The sequence below is a fragment of the Furipterus horrens genome, unplaced genomic scaffold (genome assembly GCF_987537825.1).
Source record: "Furipterus horrens unplaced genomic scaffold, mFurHor1.1.pri manual_scaffold_3, whole genome shotgun sequence".
Classification (NCBI taxonomy): domain Eukaryota; kingdom Metazoa; phylum Chordata; class Mammalia; order Chiroptera; family Furipteridae; genus Furipterus; species Furipterus horrens.
The window spans coordinates 177,021,631-177,037,383 of NW_028327173.1; the positions used below are offsets into that span (position 1 = coordinate 177,021,631).

At 41.4% G+C, this 15,753-nt stretch overlaps 2 pseudogenes; one reads left to right on the top strand and one right to left on the bottom strand.

Annotated features, from left to right (window-relative positions):
- The first annotated feature begins 6,077 nt into the window (after positions 1-6,077).
- LOC150016814 (peptidyl-prolyl cis-trans isomerase A pseudogene) lies at positions 6,078-6,571 on the top strand (annotated as a pseudogene).
- Positions 6,572-15,002: 8,431 nt separating this feature from the next.
- LOC150016815 (small ribosomal subunit protein eS27 pseudogene) lies at positions 15,003-15,256 on the bottom strand (annotated as a pseudogene).
- Positions 15,257-15,753: the final 497 nt, after the last annotated feature.

Sequence of the window (15,753 nt, forward strand, 5' to 3'; positions counted from 1 at the left end):
AATACAATTCACCAGAAGCCTGAAACACTATGAGAACAAAAGAAATGGTGAGCACTATACTTAGTTATGCTTAAATAGCAGCTGAAGGTAAATCTTCAAGACTGAGGAACTATAGTTCATAGAGATTTTTATTTCTTATGTGAATTATAAAATGTTAATTCAGGTATGGTAGTTTTTACTTGATTTTATTCCTTCCTTGAGCAAACGTCTACTAAGCACCCACAGTGAATTAGAAGCTGTGGGGCCCTATAGAGGTGTGATCCATGGGGGTACACAGGGAAGCAAAAGCAACAGTTGCTCTCTGAATCATTCAGCATCCTGGCAAGGAACAGGTGGTGCATTCAGGCATGGTAACTGAGGGGAGTTTAATGAAGGGTGAGGGAACACTTGAGGGGTGGTGAAGCACCACAGGACTAGCAACATTGGGGAGCCATTGCCACCCTTAAACCAGAAGGGATGGAGGGAAGGAGCAGTTCCTGGAACCAGAAGCAAGCTGTTAGCTGTGACTGTGGCTGCAGCAGTAGGAGAGAGCCACCTGATAGGAGCGGTGGCCTTCAGGAAAGGAGTGCTGACACACTGCATCCCAGCAAGAAGGGGACTGGGCTACAAATACCAAACATTGCCTCCCGCCTCTCTCTGACTTCCTCCTGGTGACCATCATTGATTAAATCCAACCCCAAACCAGAGAACAAGGGAGCCCATTGACATAAGCCATGAAGGTGAGCATCCCAGTACACAGAGCAGGGTGGAGAAGGGTACAGGATAGTTCTAGACAGAGAAGCAATGTACCCAGCACGCTGACCTTGAGACACACAGGTAAAGAAAGTTAACAGCATAAGGTAAAAATACACAAGATACCACAAGATAAATGATACATGGTATAGACATTAAGTCCTGGGTGGGGGGTGTGGTATAACTCAGGGAAGACTTCTAGAAAGAGAAAGAATACTTCTGTGGTTGGGCTTTTAAGAATGGGTTAAGATTAGGTCAGCGTAGAGGAGTGTGGAAATTGGGGTTGGAATAGCAGATCAGAAGGAATAAAGGCTTGGAAATAGGAATATACATTGAGAGACTGTACCCAACTGGCTAACGCACAGAATAGGTAGAAGCTGTAATGAAAATGCCAGGGACTTTCCATGAGAATGGTAATTCACTTCCATATCTGAAAATTTTCCATGTTTTTACTAACTGCCTTGTGCTCTGCAGAGAAGACATCGATGACAGGCTATCTGGCCCCAATAACCTCGCTTGCCATGAAACAGTTAACTAGTTAGCTGCAAAAGAGACAAAATGGCCAAAGTGATTGGTATTTGGGGTTCAAAAAGGAGTGGTCCAGAATGTGTAATTCCTGAAGTGTGTTCACTCATTTAAAAAACTCATTCCACAAACATTTTTGAAGCGTCTACCATGTGCCAGACACTGAGATACAGTCCCTTGAGGTGATCCAGACCCAGGAGCCAACAACTGAGTTTGACTCAGGCCAAACCTCCCCTCATTTAGATAAGAACTAGATGAAGTAGACAAAACACACCGAATGAATCTACAACAGGTGCTCCCTGGATATTTGTTGAGCCAATGAGTGAAATGAATGAGTTTAATAATTAAAATGAAGTGTTTGTTGTACATTTCTATGGTATCTGAAAAAGTGCTTAATATGGTCACTTATACTGATTTCCAAAACCTAATCATAATGCTGACTCACTGTGAAGGCAGAAACCTGGCCTATCTTGTTCACTGAAATGATCCCAGCTCCTAACACAGAGCCTGGTACAGAACCAGAGCACAATCTACACCTACCGAATAAATGCTGGGATAAATTAATAAATGAATGCATCCTTGAACCAAGTATTTTTACAGTAAGTTTGCTTGGGGTAGAGGCATTTTGGGGGGAGATTCTTAGAAGGGGGATATAGTTAACATCACAGTACATTAAATAGTTCTTCAGATTGTTAAAGACCACTCCTTGTAAGTACATCCTAACTTTTCCTCACTTTAATTCCTTGTGCAGTTACTTAAATAGCTCTAAATATAAAAAGGCAAAAACTTGTGCTGCATCACCTTGGAAAGGCAACACATGAGGATGCAGGGCTTTGTCTTGGGCCAGGGGCAAGGGACCAGGGACCAGGGACCAGGTGTGCATACCTCTGGTCAGCTTCAGTGCCACTTGCACTTTTACTCTGCTCCTGTTTTGAGGAGCTCTAACTTCTTCCCCTACTGCCTTTAAACTCACATTAAGTCATTCTCAAGTGCTCCCGTAAACACCAAATGAGAAGTAGAGCTGCGAGAAAAATTACCTGTGTGGAATAGATTATTACTTTTATTTGTAATCTAAGTTACATTCATTTTTGAGAAGAGAGTTTTGGGGTGTGCACCCTTTGCCATGCCTCACTTACTCAATAAGGAGTGTTCCTCCCCGCCCCCTTCTCTGGGGTAGCTTTAACCCCACTGGCTTATTAATTGTGTTATATGTGTAAATTTCTATTCACTGGCTTTTAAACATTGTGTTTTTTATTTGCCACTGGACACAGAGATTTAAGTTCAGACTGATTTTATGGCCTGTGTAGAACCTGAAAGATAAGATTAATATTGTCAGATGATGATGAATATGTGGTAATTTTAACTTTAAAACAGACAGGACTCCTTGTAGAGTGCATTACATTTATGTAACCAGCTTACTCCTCTAATCAGCTGTCAGTTTAACAATTCCTGCCCCTGTGAGAATGACACAGGAGATCCGAGGCTTTCAGGTGTCTCTAAGGTCTGGGAATACCCACTGCAACCCAATTGTGGGTGAGGGGCTCTGTGTACCAATTCCTTATGTTTATATTTAGAAAGAAATAGAAAATGATTGTTAGGGCTGATGGCATCCTGCTAACTTGAAGACAGAGTTTGTGATGAGGGGGTTTTCAGAATCTTGTTGCTGACATAGGATGAATTCTTTTCACTTGAACAAAGGATTATTTATAATGAAAATCTTAACCCGTACACTTTAAGACATACTCAAATATAAGAGGTGAAGGCATTCTGAAACATATGGATGAAAAAATGTTTTCAACATATGTGCTAGGAATGGAATTATGCATATGCTACTTCCATTTCTGAGTATTATTTTCAATTTGTGAAATTTTTTTGTTTTTTTAAAAGATTTTATTTATTTTTATTTTTAGAGAGAAGGGAAGGGAGAGAAACATCATTGTGTGATACATTGATTACTGCTTCTAGCATGCCCCCAACTGGGGACCTGGCCTGCAACCCAGACCGGTGCCCGAACGGGAAATCGAACTGGCCACCTTTAAGTTTGTAGGCTGGCGCTCAATCAGTCCACTGAGCCACACCAGCCAGGGCTCCTTTTTTGTTTTAAAAACATTCCCCCTGCTAAATCTACCTAGGACTCAATATGCAGATGTCTCTGCCAACATTCAGTTTTTAATTGCATAATATTCTAAGCAAGTTTTTTCTATACTGCAGATTATAAAATTAAACTGGCACATTTAATTCCCCCCCATAATTACTGTTGTGGATGTTATATCAAATAAAAGCAAATGATTTTAACATAGTTGACACCATTGCAGTATTTCAATTTGTGGAAAAATAAAATATATAAATAAATGTTTTTAACATAGTTGACCTCTAGTGTGTGTGGCTCAGTGGACTGAGCACCAACCTGTGAATCAAAGGGTCACAGGTTTGATTCCCAGTTAGGGTATAAGCCTGGGTTGCAGGCCAGGTCCCCAGTTGGGGGTGCACAAGAGGCAACCACACATTGATGTTTTTCTCCCTCTCTTTCTCCCTCCCTTCCCCTATCTCTAAAAATAAATAAATAAAATCTTTTTAAAAATAATTATTAAAAAAAATAGTTGACATCACTGTAGTATTCCAATTTGTGGAAAAAAAAACATTGTTTTTCTTTTAAGAATTTGTACAGAAATGAAAAAAAAAATCTGTTTTGGGTTGAAGTATAAGACTTTTAGTTGAGAAGTATTATTTGGAATTATTTTAACATTAAAAAAATATTTTATATTTAGAGAGATGGGGAGGGAAGGAGAAAGAGAGGGAGAGAAATATCAGTGTGGGGTTGTCTCTCATGTGTCCCCAATCAGGGACCTGACCTGCAACCCAGGCATGTGCCCTGACTGGGAATCGAACCAGTGACCTTTTGGTTTGCAGGCTGGCGCTCAATCCACTGAGCCACAGCAGCCAGGGCTGGAATTATTTAAACATTTAAAAAATGTCTTCTGAACCTCAAAAGTTACAATTAATGAACAATAAAATTAACTATGTTTTTGTTATTTTTCATAAACTTTATCAATAAGTAAGAAACATAGTCTGATTTTTAGACTATTATTGAGTAAACCTTAAGTACTTTAGCAAAAAAGAAAGGAAAAGAAAAAAAGTCGACCTGATCATGTGATTTCAACCTTTTTGTCTGTTTTTTTTATTTCAACCTTTTAAATTAATAGTTTATAATAAACTTAAATTTAAATTTTAGAATAATTGTTTTAAAACTCATGTCTAATGTATGCATGGTTAGGGTAAGCAAGACTACAGTGATGAGTAGATCCAAACAAGTAATGGCTCAACACAATGGAATTTTATTTCTTGCTCGCGTCAGAATCCTGGGATGATGCAATTGACTGGTCAATGGCTCTCCTCCATGCTTATTCAGGGTACCATCTTCATAGTTGTCTTCTATAATCACCACGGTGATTTACTGCTGAAGGCAAAAGTAAAGCAGAGGTGGAAACGCAAAGCAACATTCGAGAAAGAGAAAGGAGACTTTTGGTCTTACACTAAGTTAGGAAGTAAGTGACTGTACAGTTATCTAATCTCTGAAGTAGACATACATCCCTGCAGAATGCAAGCTCTGTGGTGGCAGGAATCTTGCCTCATCACTGATGTGTTCCCAGCTCTTAGAACAGCATCCATTATAGTGGTGGGCATATAATGATTATTTATTGGAAAAACATTAGGAAGGCAAATAACTTCCAAGTGGGAAAACACACACCTTCAATTCTGTTTTTTTACAGATTTTACTTATTTATTTTTAGAGATAGGGGAAGGGAGGGAGAAAGAGAGGCGAGAAACATATATGGTTGCCTCCCTCACACCTCCAACTGGGGACCTGGCCCACAACCCAGGCATGTGCCCTGACTGGGAATTGAAACAGTGACCCTTTGGTTTGCAGGCCGGTGCTCAATCCACTGAGCCACACCAGCCAGGGTACACATCTTGAATTCTTATTGGAAAGGAGGCAACGGAAAAATGATACAAGATGGTACAGCAACCACTAATTGGTGATTGGTGTAATAACATATTGGGCACTGGTGATGTATAAGGCACTATGCTAGGCACCACAGAAGTTACACAGTCTTCTAAGATCAGCGGTTGCACCAAAAGGCACCTTGGAGGGAGAGGAGGAATTTTACCTTGCCGTAATTTCCAATGTCATCTTTCTTTCAAATAAGTATTCTCTGAAAAGGAAAAGGAAATTTTTATTTTTAAATTAAAGTATAAATAAAAGCATCTTTAGACAATATTGCTCTATTATGGACTTTAAAATTACAATAGAAACAAAAAGAGTTAATATTCCAATAAGGATTTATAAGTCCCTTATACTTTTCTTCTTCTACCCTGATTGCTCTTTCTGTGTAGAATTCTGGACCTGCCACTGCATAAAACAATGAAAACAATCACATGGATAATTATTATACAAGACAGAAAATGTCAGGGCCCTAAGAAATGTATAGGTAAAGTATAAGAGTTTGGAAGAAGGGATGATCCCTACTTCTATTAGTCAATGTTTTTGTTTGCAAACAATAGAAACTGGCAGTGGGAGAGTCTACAAAAGATCTTGTTCACTGTAAGACTGTGTAGTCCTTTGTAAAATCAAGATTGGTCAAAGAAAGCAACAGTGGCAATGACTGGAGCAGGGCAGCTACAGGGGTCCAAAAGCAGAAGTAATGGGTGGTTCAGGGTATAAAAGCTCCAGACATTTTCCATGCTTGCATCACTCAAGAGTCAAACTGCAGGCCTTGCAGATGCCACCGCCGCCGCCCCGGATATTCCCGCATCCAGCCATGGCCAACCCCACCGTGTTCTTCGACATCGCTGCTGACAGTGAGCCCGTGGGCCGCATCTCCTTCGAGCTGTTTGCAGACAAAGTCCCAAAGACAGCAGAAAACTTTTGTGCTCTGAGCACCAGGGAGAAAGGAGTTGGTTATAAAGATTCCTGCTTTCACAGAATTATTCCGGGATTTATGTGCCAGGGTGGCGACTTCACACACCACAATGGCGCAGGCGGCAAGTCCATCTACGGGGAGAAATTCGATGATGAGAATTTCATCCTGAAGCACACAGGTCCTGGGATCTTGTCCATGGCAAATGCTGGACCCAACACAAATGGTTCCCAGTTCTTCATCTGCACGGCCAAGACTGAGTGGCTGGACGGCAAGCATGTGGTCTTCGCCAGGTGAAAGACGGCATGGGTGTTGTGACAGCCTTGGAGCACTACGGGTCCAGGAATGGCAAGACCAGCAAGAAGATCACCATTGCTGACTGTGGACAACTCTAATAAATTTGCCTTGGGTTTTATCTTAACTACCAGACCATTTCTTCTGTAGCTCAGGAAAGCACCCCTTCGCCCCTACTACTTTGAATGTTCTGTAACTTCATGCTCTCCCTACAGTTCATTGGGTTTCATATTTTCCTTACCCCTTTGAAGTCTAGCTGGATTGCAGAGTTAAGTTTATGATTATGAAATAAAAACTAAACAACAACAACAAAAAAGTCAAACTGCAGAAAATCAGGTCGAAGGAGAGAGACCCAGAAAGTACTTCTGATTAGCCTAGTGAATGGCACTGCTCATCAGGAAGGGTGGGGCATTTTGAGTTATATAGTCCCATTAAGATCATCAAGATTACATGCATCCCCAAAGTAAAATCAATGGGTTCCTTCTAGAAAAATGGAGAACGAATGATGCCAGCTCCCCACCCCACCCCACCCCAAAAAGCCTCAGGTGTTTACCATGTTTAGCTGAGCTCAGGGTAGGACAGTCAGGCAAGTCTTCATGAGAGAGGTGGCATTGGAATTAGGCCTTAAAAAATGAAGAGCATTTGCATCTGTAGGCTGGAGAAAAGAGTTATGTTTGGAGGCAAGAGATTATAGTATGAGCAGAGGCACAGAGGATGGACCAGAGAGCAGGGCCTGTCCCACAGAGGTACATTGGGAAGAGAGGATGGTTCCATCTGGACAGAGTGTAGGGTAAGAACATACCACAAAGAAGCACACGTGCCAGCCTAAGGAATTTGTATTTTATTCTGTAAGCACTGGATGCATGGGACCCCACCCCACCCCCCCAAAAAACCCTGGAATTTATTTATTAAAAATTGTGTAGGTATGTAATAAACATTTAAAGCTTTGTGTGCCATACAGTTTCTTTTATTAACTACTCAATTCTGAGAGAGATCAGCTACCAACAATATTTGAATGAGTGAATGTGGCTATATCCCAGTACAACATTATTTATGGACACTGAACTGACGTTTGAACCTCATGTAAATTTCACATGCCATAAAACCTTCTCTTGATTTTTTCCTATCATTTAAAAATGTAAAAGCCATTCTTAGCTCCCAGGCCATAAACAAACAAACAAACAAAAAAGGAGGCAATGGATTGGGTTTCACACTTGCTAATAATGTCATTGGCTATTACCACAACTTTAGAAATTAGGACCAACATTTTCTTTTTTAAAAGTATTTATTTATTTATTTATTTATTTATTTATTTATGAGAAGGGAAGAAAGTGAGAAAGCTAGGGAGAGAAGCATTGATGTGGGAGAGAAATATTGATCTGTTGCCTCTCCTAAGCACCCCATCTGGAAGACTGAACCCAAAACCCAGACATGTGCCCTGACCAGGAATCAAACTGGCGATGCCCAACCAACTGAGCCACCCCGGTCAGGTCAGGACCAATATTTTCTTCATGAGCCAACCACAATATGAGTCCATTCTGAAGAGGAAAAATAGGGGAACCAATTACTATCTCAATAATTGATTCTGCTGGCCTTGTTTTTGCTTCAAGTGAATGGAGTTTTCCTTTTAGTTTTAATGTAGCATGATGTTAATATTTGTTTAAATATAGATTGGGCTAAAGTAACAAAAGCATTTCAAAAAACAACAAGATACAAGTTCCTATCTCATGTAACAGTTTGAGTATAAACAGTCTAAAGTTCAAAGGGAAGCTTGATGGTGTCAGAGGGACAGGCTGCTTCTGTCCCTTGCTCTGTCATTCACAACACACAGCTTTCAACTCACAGTTTAAGATGGCTGCTCCAGCACCTACCCTCATATTTGCATCCCAGCCAGTGGGAAAGGGGAAAAGAAGAGAAGAAGGGCATACTCTTTGCTTTGAGCACATGACCTAGAAGTTGTATGTATTACTTCTGTTTACAACCCATTGACCAGAACTTAGTGACATAGCTAAGGCTAACTGCAGAGATGGTGGAGAGATTGGGAGTTGAGAAATAGTTTCTTTAGCTGGGAAACCATGAATACAAACAAAACTGGGAGTTTTATTCTTATAGAATGACGGGGAAAGTAAAACTGTAGAAATATTGGGAGATAAGAAGTCTCTGCCAAGCGTTGCATATTACTAAACAATTTTATATTCTATACAGAGATCATTTTATTGCTTCATCAAAGAAAGGGAGTCATTCTAAATATTTTTAACAATTAACTTAAAATTTAAAAACAGAAATCAGTCATTCTATTGGTGGCTTCTTTCCCAGGGCTTTTATTTTAGTAGCTTCCATAACATCATAAATTTATTCAACAAATATTTTTGAACACCTATGTGCCAGGTATTTTTTTAAGTATATTTTATTGATTATGTTGTTATAGTAGTCCCAATTTTTTTTCCCCTTTGCTCCCCTCTGCCCAATATATGCCAGGTATTTTTTAAGGCAGGTAAAAACTCTTTATTTCCTACCTCCCTAGTGACTTTATCTAACATACTATCTTTGTTGAAGAAGTTACATTAGAACATGCAGTGAAAGCTCCTGAAAGCGTTGGGAATGGGAGCTGGGAGCCATAGGCATTAGGATATGAAGTGAGAGGTGGTTAGAGGTAATCCAGCCCTTCAAAATTTCCATTAGCTCTACAAATCCACCCTCATAAGCATGGACTCCAAGCAACAGCCTGTTTACCGTGCAAACATAGTTTCAAGGGTAGTCAGTCCCTTAGCTCCCTTTTCCAGAAGATTGCTATCCTTGCACCTATCCTTTCTAGAAATTCTAGAACACTCCTGGTGTGGGATTTGGACTAACTCCCATTGCAACCCTCCTACTGGGAAGGATAACAGCGGATTCTGATATAAGAGCCTACCTGCATGTATCAGTGTCTTTCCCAAGTAGTATTTTTTAAAAAGAAAGAAAAGTGAGCAGGCAAACACTAAGCACTCCACCTGGTGTGACTTCAGAATGCTTGTGATTAAGATATTCCGCTTATTGTTAGTCAAAGATCTAGGCCTGCCTGGCTCCACATAAAGAGAAGCTCTGTTTCTCAGCCGCCTCCACGCATCCTCTTACATGTCCTTAGGGTGCTAGAACAGCAGGGCTTCTCTAAATGGTTCTTAGACTCAAAGAACATGAAAAGAAGCTGCGAAGGGCTCCTGAAAGCATTTACATTGATGGGTAATATGTATCGACAGTACATTTTTCCTTTTCTTGCTATAAAGTGAAAGCTTTTGTGCGCAGCTTTCCGTTGTCAGTACTAAGGGTAATTGAGGCGGTGGCAGCGTGGGCAGCAGCAGGATCTGGCTGAAATTAATTAAGTGAGGCGGTTTGGGCCACACCATCCTCACTCCTTGGCCACTCCCTTGTGCTTTAACTGGTTGGAATTCAAGGGGACACGGAAGGGGTGTAGGGGAAGAGCAGTGTGGCCCTGCACAGTAGAAAGAACCAGAAGCATTCATTTGGGGTTCAGTCAACTGTCAGGTGGTTGGAGAGGAAGCCCTCAATAAAAAAAAAGAAATAAAAATAAATATTTTTTATTTTCTATAGCATGAATCAAGCAATTAAACACCAATGACACACATTGAGCCCCTGATATGTGCCAGACACTGTTCTAAGTATTTTACATATCAGTATTTTATTTGATTCCTACAATAACTCTCTGTGGTGGGTACCCTAATTATTTGCATTTTACAGCTATGAACCTGAGGCTGGAGAGGTTCAAGCTTTAAGCAGCAGGCCCAGGATTCTATTCTTGGTCATCTGACTCCAGAGCCACCCACTCTGCCATACTGACTGCCACAGAGAATAGTTGAACTACGGTTGTCCTTTTCTTCTAGATTTACGTCTCAGGTTTTGCTACAGGTGATGGGCATAGATTTGCATTTTCTAATGGAAGAGGGAATGAAGTTAAATCATAAACAAGAGAATGCATGAAAAGGATGATGTTAAAAAATAATGCAAAAAGGCCCTGGCTGGGTAGCTCAGTCCTGATATACCAAGGTTGTGAGTTCAATTCCTGGTCAGGACACATACAAGAATCAACCAGTGAAACAACAAATCAATGTTTTTCTCTCTCTCCTCTCCCTTCCCCTCTCTCTCCAAAATCAATATTTAAAAATAAAAAATAAACATATTGCAAAGAGTTTGTGCCCTTTTCCTGACTGCCTGCTAGCATATTTCTGGCTGTAGGGAAGGAAGGACAGCACAACAGCACTAGGTTCTATATAAAGCAAGTTATTATTTTTTTGAAAAGTGATAATGGCCTTGTTTTCATCTTAAGAGTTGAGAGTGGCAAAAGACTGATAGCACCCTCAGAAGCATGCACTCAGCAAGATTCCCTAAATAGTTCTTTCCTCTCCAGTCCTGACCCAGTAACCCCTGGGCCATTCTATTGCCTGGAATCTCCTGTATAGGGCCCCAAAGAGTATGCTGATGCCTGCAACATCCTTTTAGGATGTGAAGACCTACAGACAAATGGCTCCTGGGGATGGGAACATATCAAAACGTAATCCTTACTCATAACAGAATTGAGTTTGGTGTGAACCCAGCAATCAGGGAATGAAAGGTGAGTGCATTAACCTACCATGTTATCTGTATAGGAGTTTTATATCTTAAATGGAACAGACATCCCTGCAAAACAATAACGGACTGAGATTAATGAGTTACAGGTGACCCTCAGACACGGGAAGGTTGACTTTGGATAAGCAACCACAAAGGTCAAGTGCTTATCTGAATTAACCACAAGTCTTGGATCTGGGGTAAAAATAAAGGACGAGAAATACCCCAGGGAGAGGCTTTCTTCAACCTGAGTTTTGTGTTCTTTCTTACCTTCTGCTAAATTCTGCATTGGATTGGACCAGTTCTTTTCTTATGGCATTTGCTCATACATCTCTGGCCTAAGCCAGATCTCAACATCGTGGAAATAGTACGAAAACCCAGAGCAATGCTTTTCAGATTTCTAGGGTTTCAGAATGAGTTGTGGGTCAATTATTTTTGCTAACATAGAATTGAGTCTTTCTGATAGAGGCTTTGTGAGAACTGGAATGAAACTTTACAGCTGTAGTCACTTTTGCCTGGTACTGGCTTGGGGATTTGCATCTGTCTCATTGTACAGTGCAAATATGTGGTGGTAATGATAACTTCTGTGTTTATTACTCTCGTCCTTGAATCAGTTTTAATATTTCCATTTAAGACAGAATAATTAATCCCCAGAGCAGTGTTATATTCTTCACTTATTGAAAAACACACTTGGAGTTGTCTCCCCCATAGAGAGTATATATAAAGAGACAGCCCTCGTGTACCCCACCCATGACAGAAGTGTCAGAAATGAGGGGAATAAAATGCCCACTGAGAGCAAAATTTTAAAAACAGTGTGGACTGAAAGAGAGCATAGATACACAAAGTTTTTTTAGGCCTTAGAAGGGCCCTATGACACTTGAGCACATATATTAACACATGCAGAGAAAGAATGAGTGGTTTAGAAGGGGCTTGGCCAGCCCCGAGAGGTGGCTGAAAGAGCCCCTGTAGCAAAAGTTAGCAGTGCTGGTTTTAGCTTTGCCCCTGGAAGACCTACTGGGCCTGGCCAAAGTCCTTTCAGACTGGGGTAAGCATCAGCTCAACATTCACTCAAACAAATTCATATGGAATGCTGCAATGCGTTAGGTGTGTGTCAGGCTCTAGGATAAAGTCCTGAGTGTGAAGATTACCGCTCAAGGCAGAGGACTGTCCTGAGCCAGGTACAGTCTAGAAGGAAGCACATTCCTATAAGGACTGAAGAACACTGTAGACTGGGAGCTCTCTGTCCCCAGGAAGACTGGTCTGAGGAGGTAACTATCGGTGGGAGAGGTGAAGGCCATATAGGAGTTAAACGATGGGAGGAGGTGCATATAAGGAGAATACTTCAAATAGGCAAGTGTCGAGGGCACCAGGCTGGCAGCAGATCTGAGGGATGGCAGGAGGAGGGGTGCCTGTACCCAGAGTGGTTTTAGATAATAGCTAGTATTTATTGAGTACTTAGTAGGTGACAGGCACTGTTGAAAGTGGTTTACTCTCCTAATTTTCATCACAATCCTGTGAAATAAACACTGTCTTTATTCCTGTTCTACTGAAGATGTAGGTAGCTATGACACAATATAAGTAAATAAATCACCTGAACTCAAAAGTAGAGGAATGGGGATTTGAACCATGGAAATTTGGTTGCAGAACACATATCCTTAACCTATTCTGATACTGAAGCCAGAAACCGAAGTAGCCAGACCAGGTGTCAGGTTCAGAACTCCTTAATGGAACCAAGCCTTAATGGATTGTGATATTAGGAAAATAAGAGAGAAACCCACTTAACATAACTGGGGAGCCAGATGGAGACTGAACCCCAGTTTCACAGTAGGGGCCCAGCCTAAGGACCTTTCAGTGTGGAGATATAAGTCTGGATGAAGCTTAGAGATGGCATTTAAAGCTGCATATGAATTAAAAGCAGTTAGGGAAAAGACAAGGTCACACCCTAAGCCCCAGGGCCCTCCAACTCTTAGAGGCAGTGAGGTGAAGAGGCACCAGGAGAGGAGACTAACAAAGAAGCGGGATTGAACTTAGTAGAGTGTGGTGCCCTGGAAGGCTCGTTAAAAGTGTTTCAGTGGGGAGAAAGTGGTCAGCTACATTAAATGTTAACAGGCCACACAATGACTGAGAATTGTCCGATGGATTTGCCAACGTGGAGGTCCTTGGTAATTGTAATAGGAGCAATTCTGATGTTTGCAGGGTGAGGCCATGATCAGATTGGCTTCCAGAGAATGAGAGGAGAGAAATTACCAGTGAATTTAAAAAACTTCTTTGAGGAGTTTTGTTGTCAAGAGGTGAAGAGAAAGTGGAGCAGTAGGAAAGAGAGGTGGTGTCAGAAGAGTTTTGTTTTTATTTTTAATGAAAGAAACAACAATGTGTTTATAGTTATGGCAATAGTCCAGGAAAGCGGGTGGGTGGGGGGATTGATGGTGCAGGAGAGAGGGGAAGAATTTCTAGAGAAATATCCTTGTGGCACTGAGAGCGATGCGATCTAGTACTAAAGTGGGACTGGCCTTGGCTGAGAGCCCAGTAGTCCACCCAAAGTCGCAGGGGGAAAGGCAGGGTCTAACGGGCTCTGATGCTGGTAGGTGGGCACATGTGGAGGTAGAACATGTGAAAGATCTTTCTGGATGTTTCTGTTCTCCTGGTGAAATAGGAAGCAAGTGAATGATGACGAGGGAACTGGTTGTGGCAGATTAAAGAGAAGGGATGAGGAGAACGGGAGAGGGAATGGACAAGGACACTGAATGATAGCTGGGCAGCATTATTGGTCCACGGGAGGTGATAATGATCAGGAATTTAGAATGAGATCCTCCAGCATGGTTGTGTGTTTCTCTCCAGCACATTTAGTTGCAGGGATGCTGGCATGAAAACGACGGAAAAGTTGGATTTAATCAGGCCTGAGAATTTACCAGTACAATGCAATGATAGAGAAGCAAAGAGGATGAAGGTCCTTGCAAGAGAAGAATAATAATGATGGATCATGGGATTTAAGTAGGATAAGGAGGGGTAATTGAGGACACAGAGGAATGAGGACAGTGACAAGGTGGTAGGATCAATAAATTGTAAGTCCTAGTGGAGTAAAAATATATGTGCTCCAAACATGTCAAACTCTTGATGTTCACATTTCTTTAAATATTGATGGAGATAGTTTTTTCTGGGGGATGGGGCTCCTCTGTTGGAACAGTTATTGATGGGGAGCCGCCAGAATCAGTACTTATTGACAAGAGAGAGGAGAGGGAGCATGTTGGCTCCTCATCAAGGAGGAAAATGAGTGGTATGAGGTAGCAGGTCTCAGAGTCTCCAGTCTCCTGAGTTTTATAGTCTTAGGATTGTAGGAAAAGGTGTTTAGACTCCAAGTCTCTCTCTCTCTCTCTCTCTCTCTCTCTCTCTCTCTCTCTCTCTCTCTCTCTCACACACACACACACACACACATACATGCACGCACCTCACATGTACATTTTCTTCTTTACCAAGAATTAGGATGGTGCCCCATGCCAGATGTGTGGTCTGTCAGTGATTCTGCAAAGGTTCTTGGAGACTAAGAGGAAGGTCATAGGCTGCCCAAGATAAGGTGAAAAGTTAGGAAAGGAAAAGGCAGAAAGAAAAATGCTTCCTGAAGAGGTTGTTTTGAGTGTTTAGAAGATTAAAAACAATCCAATTATGCCAAACAGTACTGAATAAAATAATTTATTCTTTGTTCCTTTTTGTTTTGTTTAAAACATTAATAAATCCCCATTCGAGAAGAGGTAGGTCACAGCATCCAGCCCAGATCTCCTTTTCTTCCATAGTTATTTAAACAAATGCTTTTTTCCTGCCCTTTCTTTTTCCTTCTGAATTAAAAAGAACAAAAACACTTCAAAAAAGCCTTTTTAAAAATGTATCCAAAATGTGTTTATTGCAATGGCTCCCCATTCATCTTGACTCAGGGTGCTTTTAGTGTTGCCTCCTTCAGAAGGAGCATCCTCCGAAAGCCTCACTTTTCCTCCTGTGGGCTGACAGAGGACGGTGGAGCAGCCAACACACAGGGCTACTGTCTGTGCACGGCCAACGATGGTGGGGATTTTACAGCATCCTGCACATTTCACATCCATGGAGTAGGAACCAGGGCTCTGCACCAGGTGCTTCTTCTTATGTTCCTCTTTCTCCTCTTCTGGAGAGGGATGAAAGAGGTCCTTAGTGAGAGGCATGTTGTCATGGTGAGATGGCCACCACCAGAAAGGAAAAAAAACATTTAAAAAAATAATTAATTAATTTGTTCGTTTACTTTTAGAGAGAGGGGAAAGGAGAAAGGGAGGGAGAAAAACATCACTGTGTGGTTGCCTCTCACTCATGCTCCCAACTGGGGACCTGATGTGCAACCTAGTTATGTGCCCTGACTGGGAATCGAACCAGCGACACTCAGTCCACTGAGTCACGGCAGCCAGGGTTAAAAAAGCCGTTTAAAGACAATGTTTTACCTTAGAACTTAGTTTATATAATGTCAAGTAATATCATTGTGGAATATGTAGTAGAAACCTGATCATCATTTCAAGAGGGATTATGGCTATAAAAATGTGACAGATGCCTTTGTGTATTGACCCCAAGATAGGTAGTTACCTGAAGCTTATCTTTCAGGAATTCTCACGGTTATGGATCACCTCAGCTTCCTGACCCCCTGCCTTCTGGTCTCAACCAAGGCTTGCTT